Source organism: Petaurus breviceps, unplaced genomic scaffold (assembly GCF_028583685.1).
Source record: "Petaurus breviceps papuanus isolate PSGF00001 unplaced genomic scaffold, PetGlider_PUasm1.0 90792, whole genome shotgun sequence".
NCBI lineage: Eukaryota > Metazoa > Chordata > Mammalia > Diprotodontia > Petauridae > Petaurus > Petaurus breviceps.
In genome coordinates, this window is record NW_027187347.1 from 8,810,720 (window position 1) to 8,824,217 (window position 13,498).

General features: G+C 39.9%; 2 long non-coding RNA genes across 2 annotated transcripts in view; one reads left to right on the plus strand and one right to left on the minus strand.

The window, feature by feature from the left end:
* The window catches only part of LOC138147399 (uncharacterized), a 137,943-nt gene that overhangs the window by 8,205 nt on the left and 116,240 nt on the right, over window positions 1-13,498 (plus strand). The window lies entirely within an intron of this gene.
* Window positions 3,211-6,508, minus strand: LOC138147509 (uncharacterized). Its single transcript, XR_011164825.1, has 3 exons — window positions 6,419-6,508; window positions 3,657-3,737; window positions 3,211-3,460 (listed from the first exon to the last, which is right to left on the minus strand). It is a non-coding gene; the product is annotated as an uncharacterized lncRNA (long non-coding RNA).

Consider the following 13,498-nt stretch of genomic DNA (forward strand, 5'->3'; position numbering starts at 1 on the left):
TCTGAGTCCAAGTTTTACAGAACAAATCCTTTTATTCAGGGGATTTGTTCTGTGAAGTTTGTATTCAATCAAAGGGCTGCACTTGAGGACCTAGAGAGCCACATGTGGCCTTGAAGCCACAGGTTCCCCACCCCTGGGTTAGTATAATTATTTTATAAAACAAACAAACAAATAAACCTATGGCTTCATTTGAAGATACTTAAGCTTTCCAAAGGGAGCGAATTCAAAACAATCCACATTTATACTGTCACTATTGGTTACTACTAAAAGAAAACTAATGTGGAACTATTATTTCTATTTCCCAGATAAATCTTCCCCCACTACCTATCCATTCCAGCAGAGATACAGTAGGAGGTGATAGGTCTACAGAGAAGTGGGCCTTTAAGTTAGAAGATTTACTAACAGCAGCTAACATTTATATACAGCTTTCACGTTTGCAAAGATAGATAGATATGTGCATGTATGTATATGTATATAATCTATACATAGAGATCCATATATATAATATATACATTATGTGGGTATGTATGTGTATATATGTACACACACATATGTGTTTATAAACTCATTAGATCCCCACAACCCTTCAGGTAGGTGCTATTATTAGATCCATTGTTCAGATGAGGAAACAGACTGAGAGAGATTAAGTAACTTACCATGGTCTTAGAGCTAGTGCATTAAACTCAGACATAGCTGACTTCAAGTCCAGAAGTCTATCCACAATGCCACTTGGCTGCCTCATTTAGTCAAGGTGAAGAGGATCACATGACAACTCAGTAATTGATTTAAAACTGGAACTTTGGATCATCAGTGTTAGAGTTAGAAGGGAACTTGGACATCATCTAGTCATTGTTTTACAGATAGAGGAAACTGAGGTTCACAGAAATTAAATGGTTTGCTTATAGCCTCACGTTTAGTAATTGGAAGAGTTTGGATTTGAGCCCATGTCCATTGGCTTCAAATCTTGTCCCTTGCAATTGAATATGAGGAGGCTAGGGGCAGTGATTTCAATTTCCACCAGCGTATCCAATTTGTTGCTGTTGTTGTTCAGTCATTTCTAATTTCATGACCCCAGTGGATCATAACACACTGATTTTCTTGGCAAAGATATTGGAGCGGTTTGCCATTTCCTTCTGGAATGGATAAAGGCAAAAAAAAAAGAAGTTAAGTGACTTGCCAAGGGTCACACAACTGATGAGTCCAGGTCCAATGATCTATCCACTGAGCCACCTAACAACCTCCTGTGGTTCATTAGCTCTTCTCGGATTCATTTTACACATCCTCAACTATCATTGTTTAGGGTTTAAGCACACTGACCTGTGTGAATGTTTATTAGCTGTTTGTCCATTGATGCTACCTTATCACAAGTCAATTACCCTAGAAGCACCATAAAAGTATCCATGGTCCCTTAAGAAACATCTAGCAATAATAACTCACTTTAATGTATATGAGTAGTCTAAATCTGATGAATCACACTCCTCTTAACAATCCTGTAAGGCCAGTAGCTTAAGCATAATTAACCCTATTTTACAGCAAAGAAACTAAGGCTAAGAAAGGTTAAGTGACCTGTACATGGAAATAAAACTGGTAAATGCTAGATTTGAAATTTGAATGGTCTCCTGTCTCTAGGTTCAGTGCTTTCCCCCCTAAATCTTGTTGTTTCTCCAAGAAAACAATACTCTAATTTCTTCATCTTCATCTTCCACCTCAAAAGGAGTTGACTTAGTCCTTCAATTTTAGAATATTATCTCCTTTCTAACTACTTAGCTATATATCTGCCTACTCAGGAAGAGTTCAGAGTCTCCCTTGGTCCCTAGCCATCTCTATTCCAAAAGATACCTGTCTCCCCTGAACCCAAGTTGAGTCAAAGCAATTCTAAGTGAACTGTAAGTTAAGCTATGCTTAGATATGAGACTGGAAAGGTGATTCCAGATAAAGCTAAACCAAAATTTAGTTAGATTATAATTTCACAGTCAACCCCAGAATCAAATCAACTCCACCGGATTCCTTCCTAGACCTATGCCTGTCCCAATCTAGATTTATAGCCCCAAGGGCTTGGCCAGAACTAAAATGGCCCTTAGGGACAAGGGGAAATTTTCTGAGGACTATATCCCATGTCTTCTCTGTCTCACCACGTGGCTTCCTGTTATATCTCCTAACAAGTAGAAGAAGAAAAGAATTGACCTCTGGCTGCCCCTATCGCCCTGTTATATAATCTTTGTGTCCAGGATGGCTAGCCAAGCCTAGAGCCTGGTTGCTTCTTTGGGTGAGCAGAATTTCAATTCCTTGGCTTTTAATTTTTAAAAGCTTATTTGGATGTCTTAGTGTCATTTTTCTCTGTTGGTAAATGCATGTCAGATGTGTTTATTTAATATGATGGATTTCGTATGAGGTAATAGAACAAAGTCTTCAGCTACCCATCATGCTCCTACTTAACTAGTTCTCCTTACTTTGGGGAGCAGGAGCTCTAGTCCCAAGTTTTTCTCTTAGAATCAGCCAGCTTCAAGGATAAGCACTGTGAACGTCTGTGTGACATACCAAGACAGTGTCTCATACTCTGGTGCTCATCATGATAAGAAGAGAGAGAAACCCAGACCCTACGCAGTATTTGGGTTATCCAGGACACCCTGGGAGAGCTCATAGAGAAGTGGCTTTTGGCTTTCTCTTTTATCAAGTGTCTCACCCAAATCTCCATCGTCATAAATCTTAGAATGAGATTTATGTTTGTTTTCCTGTCGGTGTTTTGTTTGTTTGTTTAAAAGAACATCCATTAGCATCTTTCATTCCGGAGAGTCAGCATTCCTTTCCACAGCAGACAGGTTCCCAGCTGGCCTGGGAGGTTTGGTTTCCTCTACAACTGCTCTGTAGTCTTAATGGGTTTGGCCATCCGCCTCCAACACTTGCCCACAGCTGTGCTTGCTGCACAAGGAACATGGGAAGGGAGGTAGAGAGGAGTCACCTTTCTTTGTCTATGTGAGCTAAATGCTTCCTTCCTTTTCCCCTCCACATTTCACCCCTTCTTTCAGCCCCACCCCCAATCAGAGAGCAAAAGCATTGCATCAGGCCATTGCTATTTGTGTAACATTTTTAAAATTTAAAATATTTTATTTTCCCTCCTACTACATGTTAAAATAATTTTTAACATTTTTTAAAGGTTTGAGTTCCAAATTCTATCCCTCCCTCCCCTGAGATGATAAGCAATCAGATAGAGGTTTGTACAACGTATTTCTGAAGTGTCTCTCAAGTTCTCAACTCAGAATACATAGGTTAAGTGCAAAGAACAAAGAGGATGAATCCATCAGTCAAAAATCAGTCAATCAACACATATTTTTTACTAGGCACTTACATGTGCCAGGTCCTAGGTTAGGGTCTTGTGTGTAATCACCAAGAAGGTTTGCTAGCTGGAGCTGGAAGCCTTCATCTCCTTGAGCCTCATCTCCATCCTTCTGGGAAGTAGGGTCTATGAAGACACAGCATCATTAGGTGTTTATGCATTTAGAATAAGCTGCCTTTTGACGTCATTCGTCATTCCCAGATAAAATATCATTCCATGTTAACTACCCGGAAACCAGACCACTCAAATGACTCGGACTACGGGCACTTGAAGAATCAAAAGATACAAAGAAGCTCAAAAAGGCCCAAAGTTCTGTACGTACCCTCAAGCTTCCTACTGGAAGCCATCAGCAAAATTCAGGGTATGTTGGGTCAGGTGACTCCTTACCTTCCTCTGTAATACTCTATGGAAAAGGAAAATCACTTTGTTAGTTATAACCATCAGGGTCATGATGTATTATTAGGCTACAGCTATTGCAAATCCATTGAAATCTTTATATCTAGTAGAAGAAATGGCTCCAGTGGGTAAGATTATCAGCCCAATTATCTGCTCTTTTCCAAGAATGCATCAGACTTTCTGCTTTGCTAAACCTGTAGAAAGTTTAATTTGAAGGAAGAGTTATCCAGCCTCTGTTCTAGATCCATTCAGTTAGCTAGGAGACTGTTAATCAACTTCAAATTCATCTTGATCACTGTTTTCTTCAATACAATCACAGAATCTTAGAGATAGGAGATACCACATAGGCCAGATAGGCATCCTATAACTGAAAAACAAAAGAATCTCATCTCTGACCTACCCAGCCAAGTCTGGGTCATCTACCTGTTATTTGATAGCAGGAGAGGAAACCCAGAAAACTATAGAAGCTGCCTAATTCCACTTTGGGATCACTGCAATTGTTAGGAAATGTTTCCTTTGATCAAAGGCAAATTTGCCTCTGCAATTCCTATCCATTAGTTCTAGTATTGTTCTCAGGGGCCAAGCTGAACAGGTGTAATGATTATTCCAAATGGTAGCCTTCCCAATGCTTGAGGACACCTATCATATCCCCTTAAGTCTTCTCTTCTTCAGGCTAAGTATCCTGGAGATGGAATGTTATATTGAGTAACAACCCTTTTGGCTAGATTGCTGAATGCAGGAAGGAGAGGAGAGGAGAGAGAAATTGTTCAGTCATTTCAGACATTTCTGGTTTTCTTGGCAAATAAACTGAAGTAGTTTGCCATTTTCTTCTCCAGGCCATTTTACAGATGAGGGAAATGAGGCAAACAGGGTTAAACAACTTGCTCAGGGTCACACAGTTAGTGTCTGAGTCCAGATTTGAACTCAGGAAGATGAGTCTTCCTAACTTCAGGACCAGCACTCTATCCGCTGTGCTGCCTAGCTGCCCAATTAGGAGCTACAGTATCTATGATAGCCAGCAAAGAATCAGACAAGTAGAATAATATTCAGGAGACAGCAGTGTCATAAAAATCTAAAGTGAAAGAGAGATTAACAGTGCAAATGTAGCAGAAAGGTCAAGAAGGATGAAGATTGAGAAAAAGACTGTTACATTTAGCAATTAAGGTATCATAGGAACATAGATTTGTAACTGGAAAGGACTGAAGGAAAAAAATAACTGGAAAGGACTTTAAAGATTATCAAGTCCAATCTCATTTTACAGAGGAGGAGAAAACTGAACCACAGAAGGGGTCAAATGATTTACTGAGGGTCACATAGTCTGAGATGAGATTTGAACTCAGGTTTTTCACATGTTGGTAACATTCAGAGTGCAATTTCAACTGAATGATAAGGTTTGAAGCTAAATTGCAAATGGTGAAGAATGAGAACAGAAGCAGAGGCAGTGAGTATAGAAAGCTATTTCTAGGAGTTTGAGAAAATAAGGAGAGATATAGGACAATTGCTCGAGGAGATGGTAAAGGTCCAAGAAAGGCTTTTCAGGAATGATGGGGAATGCAAAATGATATCTAACTAGTTGTAATGATCTGAAATTTTCTGACAGATGTAGAATTGTATTCATTTTCACATCCCAACTGTTCAGAAAACTGGTTCATTTACACAACATGGGGTGACTCACTGTGGAACACATCAAGTATCTTTGTGCAGTCTCTAATTGTTCTATGGGGTCAATTTTTACAAAGAGCTTCTGTTACTGACTCTCTAATTCACAATGTCACCAATTATGATTGCTTCAGCCATGAGAGATTTCTGCTCAGACCAACAATATCTATGTTGCCAGTAGCTGCTATTAGTCAGTGGCAACATGTAGGATTGAAATCAGTGAGCTCAAGGTCAGAGATTTTGTTCTGGAGCACCACACCCATGGGTTGTCTTTGGTCTCCACAACACATTCCAATCATTCTGCTGTAGATATTTAAAAAAAAAAAACTTTGAAATCTCATGGAAGATTAGGGAAGGGAGCCATTGCTTTCCAGACCTCCAAGACTGACATGATATGGAACTTTTTATCACAATTTTTAAATTTTCATTCTTGTGGATACCTCTGCAGTGGAAAATATTGATTTTTAATCCAAAGACTTCACTTCAGGCCCCCAAATAGCTAGTTTAGAGTATTTACAAGTCTCCACTAATTAGGGGTTTTGGGGGGAGGTCTTTTTTTGGAGGGGGGAAGGAAGGGCAATTGGGGTTAAGTGACTTGCCCAAGGTCACAGAGCTAATAAGTGTTAAAAGTCTGAGGCCGAATTTGAACTCAGGTCCTCCTGACTACAGGGCCTATGCTCTATTCACTGTGCCACCTAGCTGCCCCTAGTTTTATTTTTTTTTAACAAAAATATTTCATTTTAAAATTTAACCAACAATGTTTTATTTTAAATGCAAACAGCAAAAGCAAGAAACCAAGGGAAACACTAAAATATGAAAAACCACCAGTTAGTCAGATGATGCATACAGTTTATAAGAAAGGCTTTTAATTAAATAACAAGCAGTGCTAGTAAAATCATAATAGAATATTCTCTCCCTAGATCTTTAATTTATTTTCCCAAAGATACTCGTGCATGAGGTGGGAAGAGTGGGCCTTCATGGGAATCATATGAAGGACATCCACATAAGAAGATCATGGGGCCAGGGCACCTGTGTAAAGATGCGAATCCGTGTCATCAAGCTGGACTTGGAAGGGTCACACATCTCCACAACGGCAAAACTGCCTGTGTTGTCTCTTCTGATTTCCTCACTCTGTTTTCTGCTGGAGCTGATTTCTGCCAGCTGTTCTCCACGAGGCACAGCCCTCTGCTTCCCCTCACCAGGCATTGTTCCAAGCAGTGGCTCACTTCAGTCCTTATCAGAACTATCCTTATTATTGTTAAGGGTAACACAACCTAGGAATCATCCTGAATTCCACTACTCTCTCTCTCTCACCCTCCATATCCAAAATATTGCCACAGCCTGACAATATCCCCTTTGCCACATCTCTCTTGACTCTTCTTAGTGTTAGGATTTTAAGTTTAGAGCAAGAAGGAACCTTTGAAGGCCATTATAATTCAACCCCTTCATTTTACAGATGAGAAAACTGAGGTCCAGAAAGGTTGGACTACTTACCCTAGGCCACACAGGGGGTAAGTAAGGTAGAATTCAAACCCAAGATCTCTGTCTCCTTAATAAATAGATAGTGATAATCAGGACAATGAGGATGCAGCAAAATTTGTTGCTCAAATATATAAAGAGTGTTCTTGTGAGAATTTCAAGCAATTGAACATTAATTAATACAATATTCTTTGTAGTCCACATAGCCCACATGTTAGACAATAGTTACCACTAGAATGGTGAAATGAATAGACTTGGAAACAGAAAACCCAGATTCCACAGCAGGTCCCATTACTTTCTTCTTTTTTTTTTTTTTTTTGAGGGCAATTGGGGTTAAGTGACTTGCCCAAGGTCAAGGTCCCATTCTTTTCAACCTGTGTAACAATGGGCAAGTCATTCAAACTCTTTGAGTCTAATTTTCCTCATCTTTAAAGTTGTGCTAAAAATATTCACATTTACCTTACAGAGTAAAATTGTGAAGAACATAGGTACTATCAATGATCCTGTCAATTAATCAGCAAGCATTTATTAAGCTCCAAGAAATGTGCTATACAATACACCCTTCTAATGACACACTATGGCCATCCACCCAAAACAATGCTGTGTACTTGCTGCAATCCTTTCCCCATGATCACTAAGTAAATGCTAAATTTAGCTGATCTATAAGTATCTTATTTCATTCCAATCTTGCACCTGAATCACCAAACTGGTCAAAACATGGGGTCATCCTGACTCAGGCCTGACTCAGGTCAATGGGGGTCTTTCAGAAACAATGCCATTCTCTACCTTTGTTGTCACACCCAAAGGATAGACTTGTAGGATCACAGAATTTAGAGTTTATTTGACAAATAAGGAAACTAAGGCCCTTTAGACAAGTACAACTATGTGGCCAAGGCCATAGAGCTAGGAAGCACCAGAACCTGGATTCAAACCCAAGCCCTCTGACTCTAAATCTAGTGTACTCTGCACTCTCTCAGGCTTCCTCTTGCCAGGTGGCTTTGGTGGAGTAGAATTCAAATTCATAGGCCATGGGATTTGAAATCCAGAGGGAAATATAGAGATCTTCTAGTCCAGTGCCATAATTTTTCAGCTGATGAAGCTGTGGCCCACAGATGTTAAGTGACTTGCCCAACGTTGCATAAGAGGAGCAGACATCAGTTTTGATTCTATGTGCTCTCCACTACAAATCCAGTGTTCTTTCCACTTTGGCATGCTGTTTCCTGTCAGGAAGCCAGTTAGGGAGATGTTTTAGAACACAAATGTCTCCTTCAACTCATATCCCTCTTGTGGCTGCCTTATCTCATGCATATGGCCAACCCAGTTTTCATCTTCTCACTGAAGCAAAGGAAGGCAGACTCAGCAGTCTGGGAACCCTGCCCTTGTGTCTTTCCAAGATGTTTTGGTGAGGTGCTAACGAGCCCTGGAATGGTCCAGGATAAACAGCAGATTGGAGGCAAAAGATAGGTGTGGTGGGAGCAATATCTGAACCCTGATCCCATGAAAGTTAGGCTAGGTTTTCCTTAAAAGGTGCTGAAACCATCCTCAAAAATTGACTCGAGGACTAAAAGTACAGGCAGTTGATATCAATTCCTCGTTGCCTGAGTACTTGGCTGGCAGATCACAATGGGCAACTTAGAAGCAAGGGAGTTTCTCTTAGCTAAATCAACTAAGGGTGTCCTCAATTCATGTCCTTGCTGAATATCCATCTTCTATAAGAGTAATGTAAATCTCCTTTCATTAACTTTTGAATGACCCATTCAAGAATGTCTCATTTCATCCCAATATCAAACATAAATTACCAGATGATTGGCCCATGCCCAATCCAGAATAACATGTGAGAGGCTCGTATAATTAATAAATTAGATTCATAATCTGAATCATAGTTACAGAACCTCAAAGTTGGAAAAAGACCTCAGAGTTTATCCAATCCAATCCATACCCTCTAAGAGGTACCTAACAAATTGTCATCCATCTTTTGCTTGAAGACCTTCAGTGCCAAGTAAGTCATGACCTTCCCAGACAACCTATTCTATTCTTGGACAGCTTTGATTGTTGGGAAGTTTTTGTCCTTAGCTCAAGCCTAAATGTAACTTCCCCTCAAAATTACCTTGTGCTATTTTGTGCATACCTGTCTATGTGGAGAAAAAAAGAGAGGAGAGGAGAAAAAGGGAGACGAAAGGAGAGGAAAGGAGGAGCTGAGGTGTCCAACTGGAACTAGCCAGTTTGGTCCCCATTGGGTAGCTCAGACTAGTCACAGGTTAATTATTTCCCCCAGCTAAACTGTAAGCTTGTGGGTTCAGGAACTGTTTCACTGCTATCTTTAGATTTCCAGTGCCTAGTTCAGTGCCTGTCAATAGGCATTTAATAAATTCATGCTGCCTGATTTTTCATTCATTCATTGAATTGAAGTTTCACCTACTGGTCCTGACTCGACCCTCTGGGGACAAGAAGAACAAGTTCATTTTTCTTCCACATGACAGTTCATCAGATATTTGAAGATAGTTAACATGTTTCCTCTAAATATTTTTTTTCTGAGCTAAACATCCCCATTTCCTTCAACCAATTTACATATGACATGAATTTGAGGTCCCTCAAAACCCCACTTTCCATCTTCCAGATACTTCCCAGTTTATCACTGTCCTAATAATCAAAATTGTACACAACAGAACCCAGTGCATGAACAAAATGGAATTGCCAAAAATTGAAAACGATGATTCAGAGACAGTGTGTAAAGAATGTTGGGCTGGGTACTGAGATCTTTGGCTTTCACTCCTGCTCTACAAGTGACCAGCTATGTGAGCTTAGGCAAGTGATAATCACTCTGGGCCTCAGTGCCTTTAGCAATGAAATAAGGGAGACAGACAACAGTGATGCCCATGTGCAAGTGTATTCACACGCGTACTTATGTGTACATATAATATAGACTTTCTTACTCTAACCTTACATGATTCTAAGTTCCTGTATTATACGACCAATGAGCTTTTTTTTAAATATAGATTTGATGACAGCTGTGATCTGAAGTACAGGAACCATTGCACTGAGGGCTCAGACTTCTGGGTAGAATCACACAAAGGTCCTTTACAGAGCTGGAAAAAGCAGTCTTAGATTGTATTGAGCAGGGAACTTCTGCTCACGTAGCTGATGAACTTTTTTTCTATTTTCTATTTTCAAGGAACATCAAATAGATTTGCAAGACAAGGAAGGCAGGCAGAGAAATTACTAGCTCCATGGCTGTATTTTGCGAGAGAAGTGGGAGGAGAGGATTGGCCATGCTTTGGGCCCAGGAGCATCCCACAGGTGCAGGCCTGGTATTCATTAGTTCTTGTGGACTGTAGCTTGAAGGAATGATTCTCCAGAGAAAATGTGGTCAAAGGAACATACTATTAACAAACTGCAACTGGTCTGGGATTATCTTAGGCTATTGGCTCATATTTCCCTGTAAAATAAGGAGCTGTGGGGTGGACACGTGTAGTTTTCTGTTTCTCTTTTCTGATTCAAAGTGACTGTGCTTTTTACGTTTTACATATATGTTTTATAGTTCTTACGGTTTTCTCAAAAGTGTGACTGAACTGAAGGCTGAAGTAGAAAGGGCCATTGTGAAGTGTGAATTTCAGTCACTAGTTCTTTTGGGAATCCTGTTGAAACTAAGCTTCGTTGGTGAGGTAGTAGATATAGCAGGGGTCCTAAAGACCTGAGTTCAAATTTGGTCTCGGACACTTAGCTGCTGTGTGACCCTGGGCAAGTCACTTAACCTTTGTCTGCCTCAGTTTCATCAACTGTAAAATGGGGATAATAATAGCCCCTAACTCCCAGGGTGGTTCTGAGGATTGGATGAGATATTTGTAAAATGCTTAGCACAGTGCTCTTTTTTTCTTCTTTCTGTTTTAACAGAAGCAATCCAAAAATCTGGTTCCCAGTACTTGGTTGAGTTCTAGGGACAAAGCAAGCCAGCTATTTCTTTGCCATGGCAAGTTCTCAGCAGTCTGCTGTCCAAAGGAGGAAAATATTTACTATAGTAATGGCCAAAAAGGAATTCTTTCTACATGGCTTCCATCTGCCTGCCATCATTTAGAGAACAATACAGAGTGCTACATTGTGTCAGAAGAAAGAAAAGGCCTAACAGCTAAATGGAGAGCCAAGGAGATCTGCCTTGTGTGAAATGATGTGTCAAGTAGGAAAAAAATTAAGGGGCTCTTATATATTGGGGGGGGGGGAGAACAGAGTAAGCCATTGTCCAGATGAGTGGCTATTAAGTCAGCTATGAGTTCTGATCCTAAATAAATACTCAAATAAATAAATTGTGTTTGTGTGTATGAGAGAGGGAAGAAAGGAGGGCAAGACTGAGAGGAAGAAGAACAGAGATATGTAGAGAGAGAGGGAGAGACACAGAGAAAAAGGAGAGATACAGAGAATGAGGGGAGAGACAGATGGGAGGGAGGGGTGAGGGAGAGAGGGGGAGAGAGAGAGAAAGAGAGAGAGGAGAGACAGAGAGAGAGAGGAGAGGGAGAGAAAGAGAGAGAGTGAGAGAGAGAGAGAGGAGACAGAGAAGTTCTGTAGATTTCAAATAAGGATAAGCTATTTGTGCTAGAAAGTATATGTACACACATATTTATGAATTTATATGGTGCTGCTTTTGCTTGTTTGTTCAATATTCCGTTGCACTTTTTTTTCTTTGCTGTCTGTTGTTTTTCTAGTTAGTGTGAGAGGGTTTCCTTCTTAGCCATCATGCCTCTAAAGAAGCGTAGCTGTAAAAATAACAGCTACCACTGAGACAAGGTAAACAGAAGTGGTCCTTTCTGCAAGAGTTGGTAGGACTTCCACAAGAAGTACCAGTTACCATCAAGCTATGAGTCAACTGTCTCTGGATAAACGATGGAAAAAAAATTATTATTGTAGGAAGAATATTTACCAGAATCCTCCACGATGTGGCCTGGGCTAGTTCTTTTCCTTAAAAAAATGTTGGAATCAGTCTTGAGACTTCATTGGCTCAGAAAACTTAGAGGACCAAAACATGTATGTTTCTTCCTGGTCGCCCAATTCCAATAAGCCATTGAGAGTCCCAGCCCATTCCTGGTGCTTGACCAGCAGATCACCACAGGCAATGCAGACAGAGGAACTGTGTGGTTCTCCCTCTTAATATCCTTATGGAATACATTTCCTTTGCCATGATTAAATAAATCTCTTTTTGTTAACTGATAGTTGTACTATTAGTGTCTTATTTCATTCTATTCTCAAATCTAAATTATCAGGGTCTAGTTTTGTTAGCTTTGGCCTAGAACAAATGTCAAACAATTATATTAGAAAAGTTTTGCATAGGTGTGTTAGCCACTGGTCAATAAAACTTTTTCATTTCAAAAACTGCAAAGTGTGGTCCAAAAATTTCTAAAGTGGAGTAGATTACATTCACCCAAAGATGTTAGCATCCTTTCTGTGCCAGGAAAAATATTGAAAAAGGATGGAAAACCCTTTTATTATTTAAGTAGAGATAATATTAGCATCAGTGTACAAATATTAACCCAAAAGGAAACTATCCTTTTCAGGCCTGTTGGCCCAGAAAGGCAAAGTGATTCTGATTGTGGAATTTTTTGGAGTTAAGGTGGGAGGAATAGGATTGATAGAATGAGGACCTAAACAGCACTCCTATGTTCCCCTTACTATCACATTCCATCAATATATGTACAGAATGCTAATACCAATAATAATTACAGTAGTCGTTTATATAGCTCAAGGCTTCCAAAAACTTTACATATATTATTTGTATAAATACATTTTACATATATTTGATCTTCACAACAACCCTGTGAGGTAAGTGTTTTTATTATATTATTCTAATACTAATTTATTTAATTTTTAATTTACTTTAATTTAAATTTGTTTAATTTATTTAATAATAATTTTTTATTATTTAGTTATGAGGAAATTAAGAGAGGTGAAATAACTTGCCTAGGGTCACAACGTAAGTTGAGGAGATATTTGAACTCAGGTTTTCCTTGACCCTGGGCCCAGCGTGCCACCCACTGTACCTATGTAATAGTAATGGAATTTAAAGATCCCCCTGTATTGGCTTGGTTTTTGGATTATTGTGTTAAAACCCAGAGCTTGTGAATCCCACTTGTGGGATGGACTTGTTGATGTGAAAAGAGAGTGCTGAACTGGGAGGAGCTGGTGACATAAAATTTAGAGAGACACAAGCAAAGAGAGAGGCAGAAGAACTTTTTTAGAGGCAGCATCTTGGAGGCAGAGAGAGATAGAGAGGATTGCTGAGGGCCAGTTTGAATTGCCCAGGATGTTGAGAGCTGCCACCCAGAGCTGCCAAGGACTGAGGAGACATGGCTGTTATGCTGGTACTTTGTCTGTCTGTTTTGATTTTGTTTTGCCAGATTTGTCCACTGGTGAAGGACAGTGCTGTTGTTGCAGAGGTTCTGGAACCTGGCTGTTGGTTCAGAGCTCCTGAGACTGTTCTGCAGACAGAGAGAGAATACTGTCCACTGGTGAAGGACAGTGCTGTTGTTGCAGAGGTTCTGGAAACTTGCTGTTGGTTCAGAAGCCCTGAAGAAGGATTTTCTTGCTGTATGTTTACAGAAATCCTGGAAGAGGGTTTTGCTAATGTTTTCAGGGGTCCTAGGACTG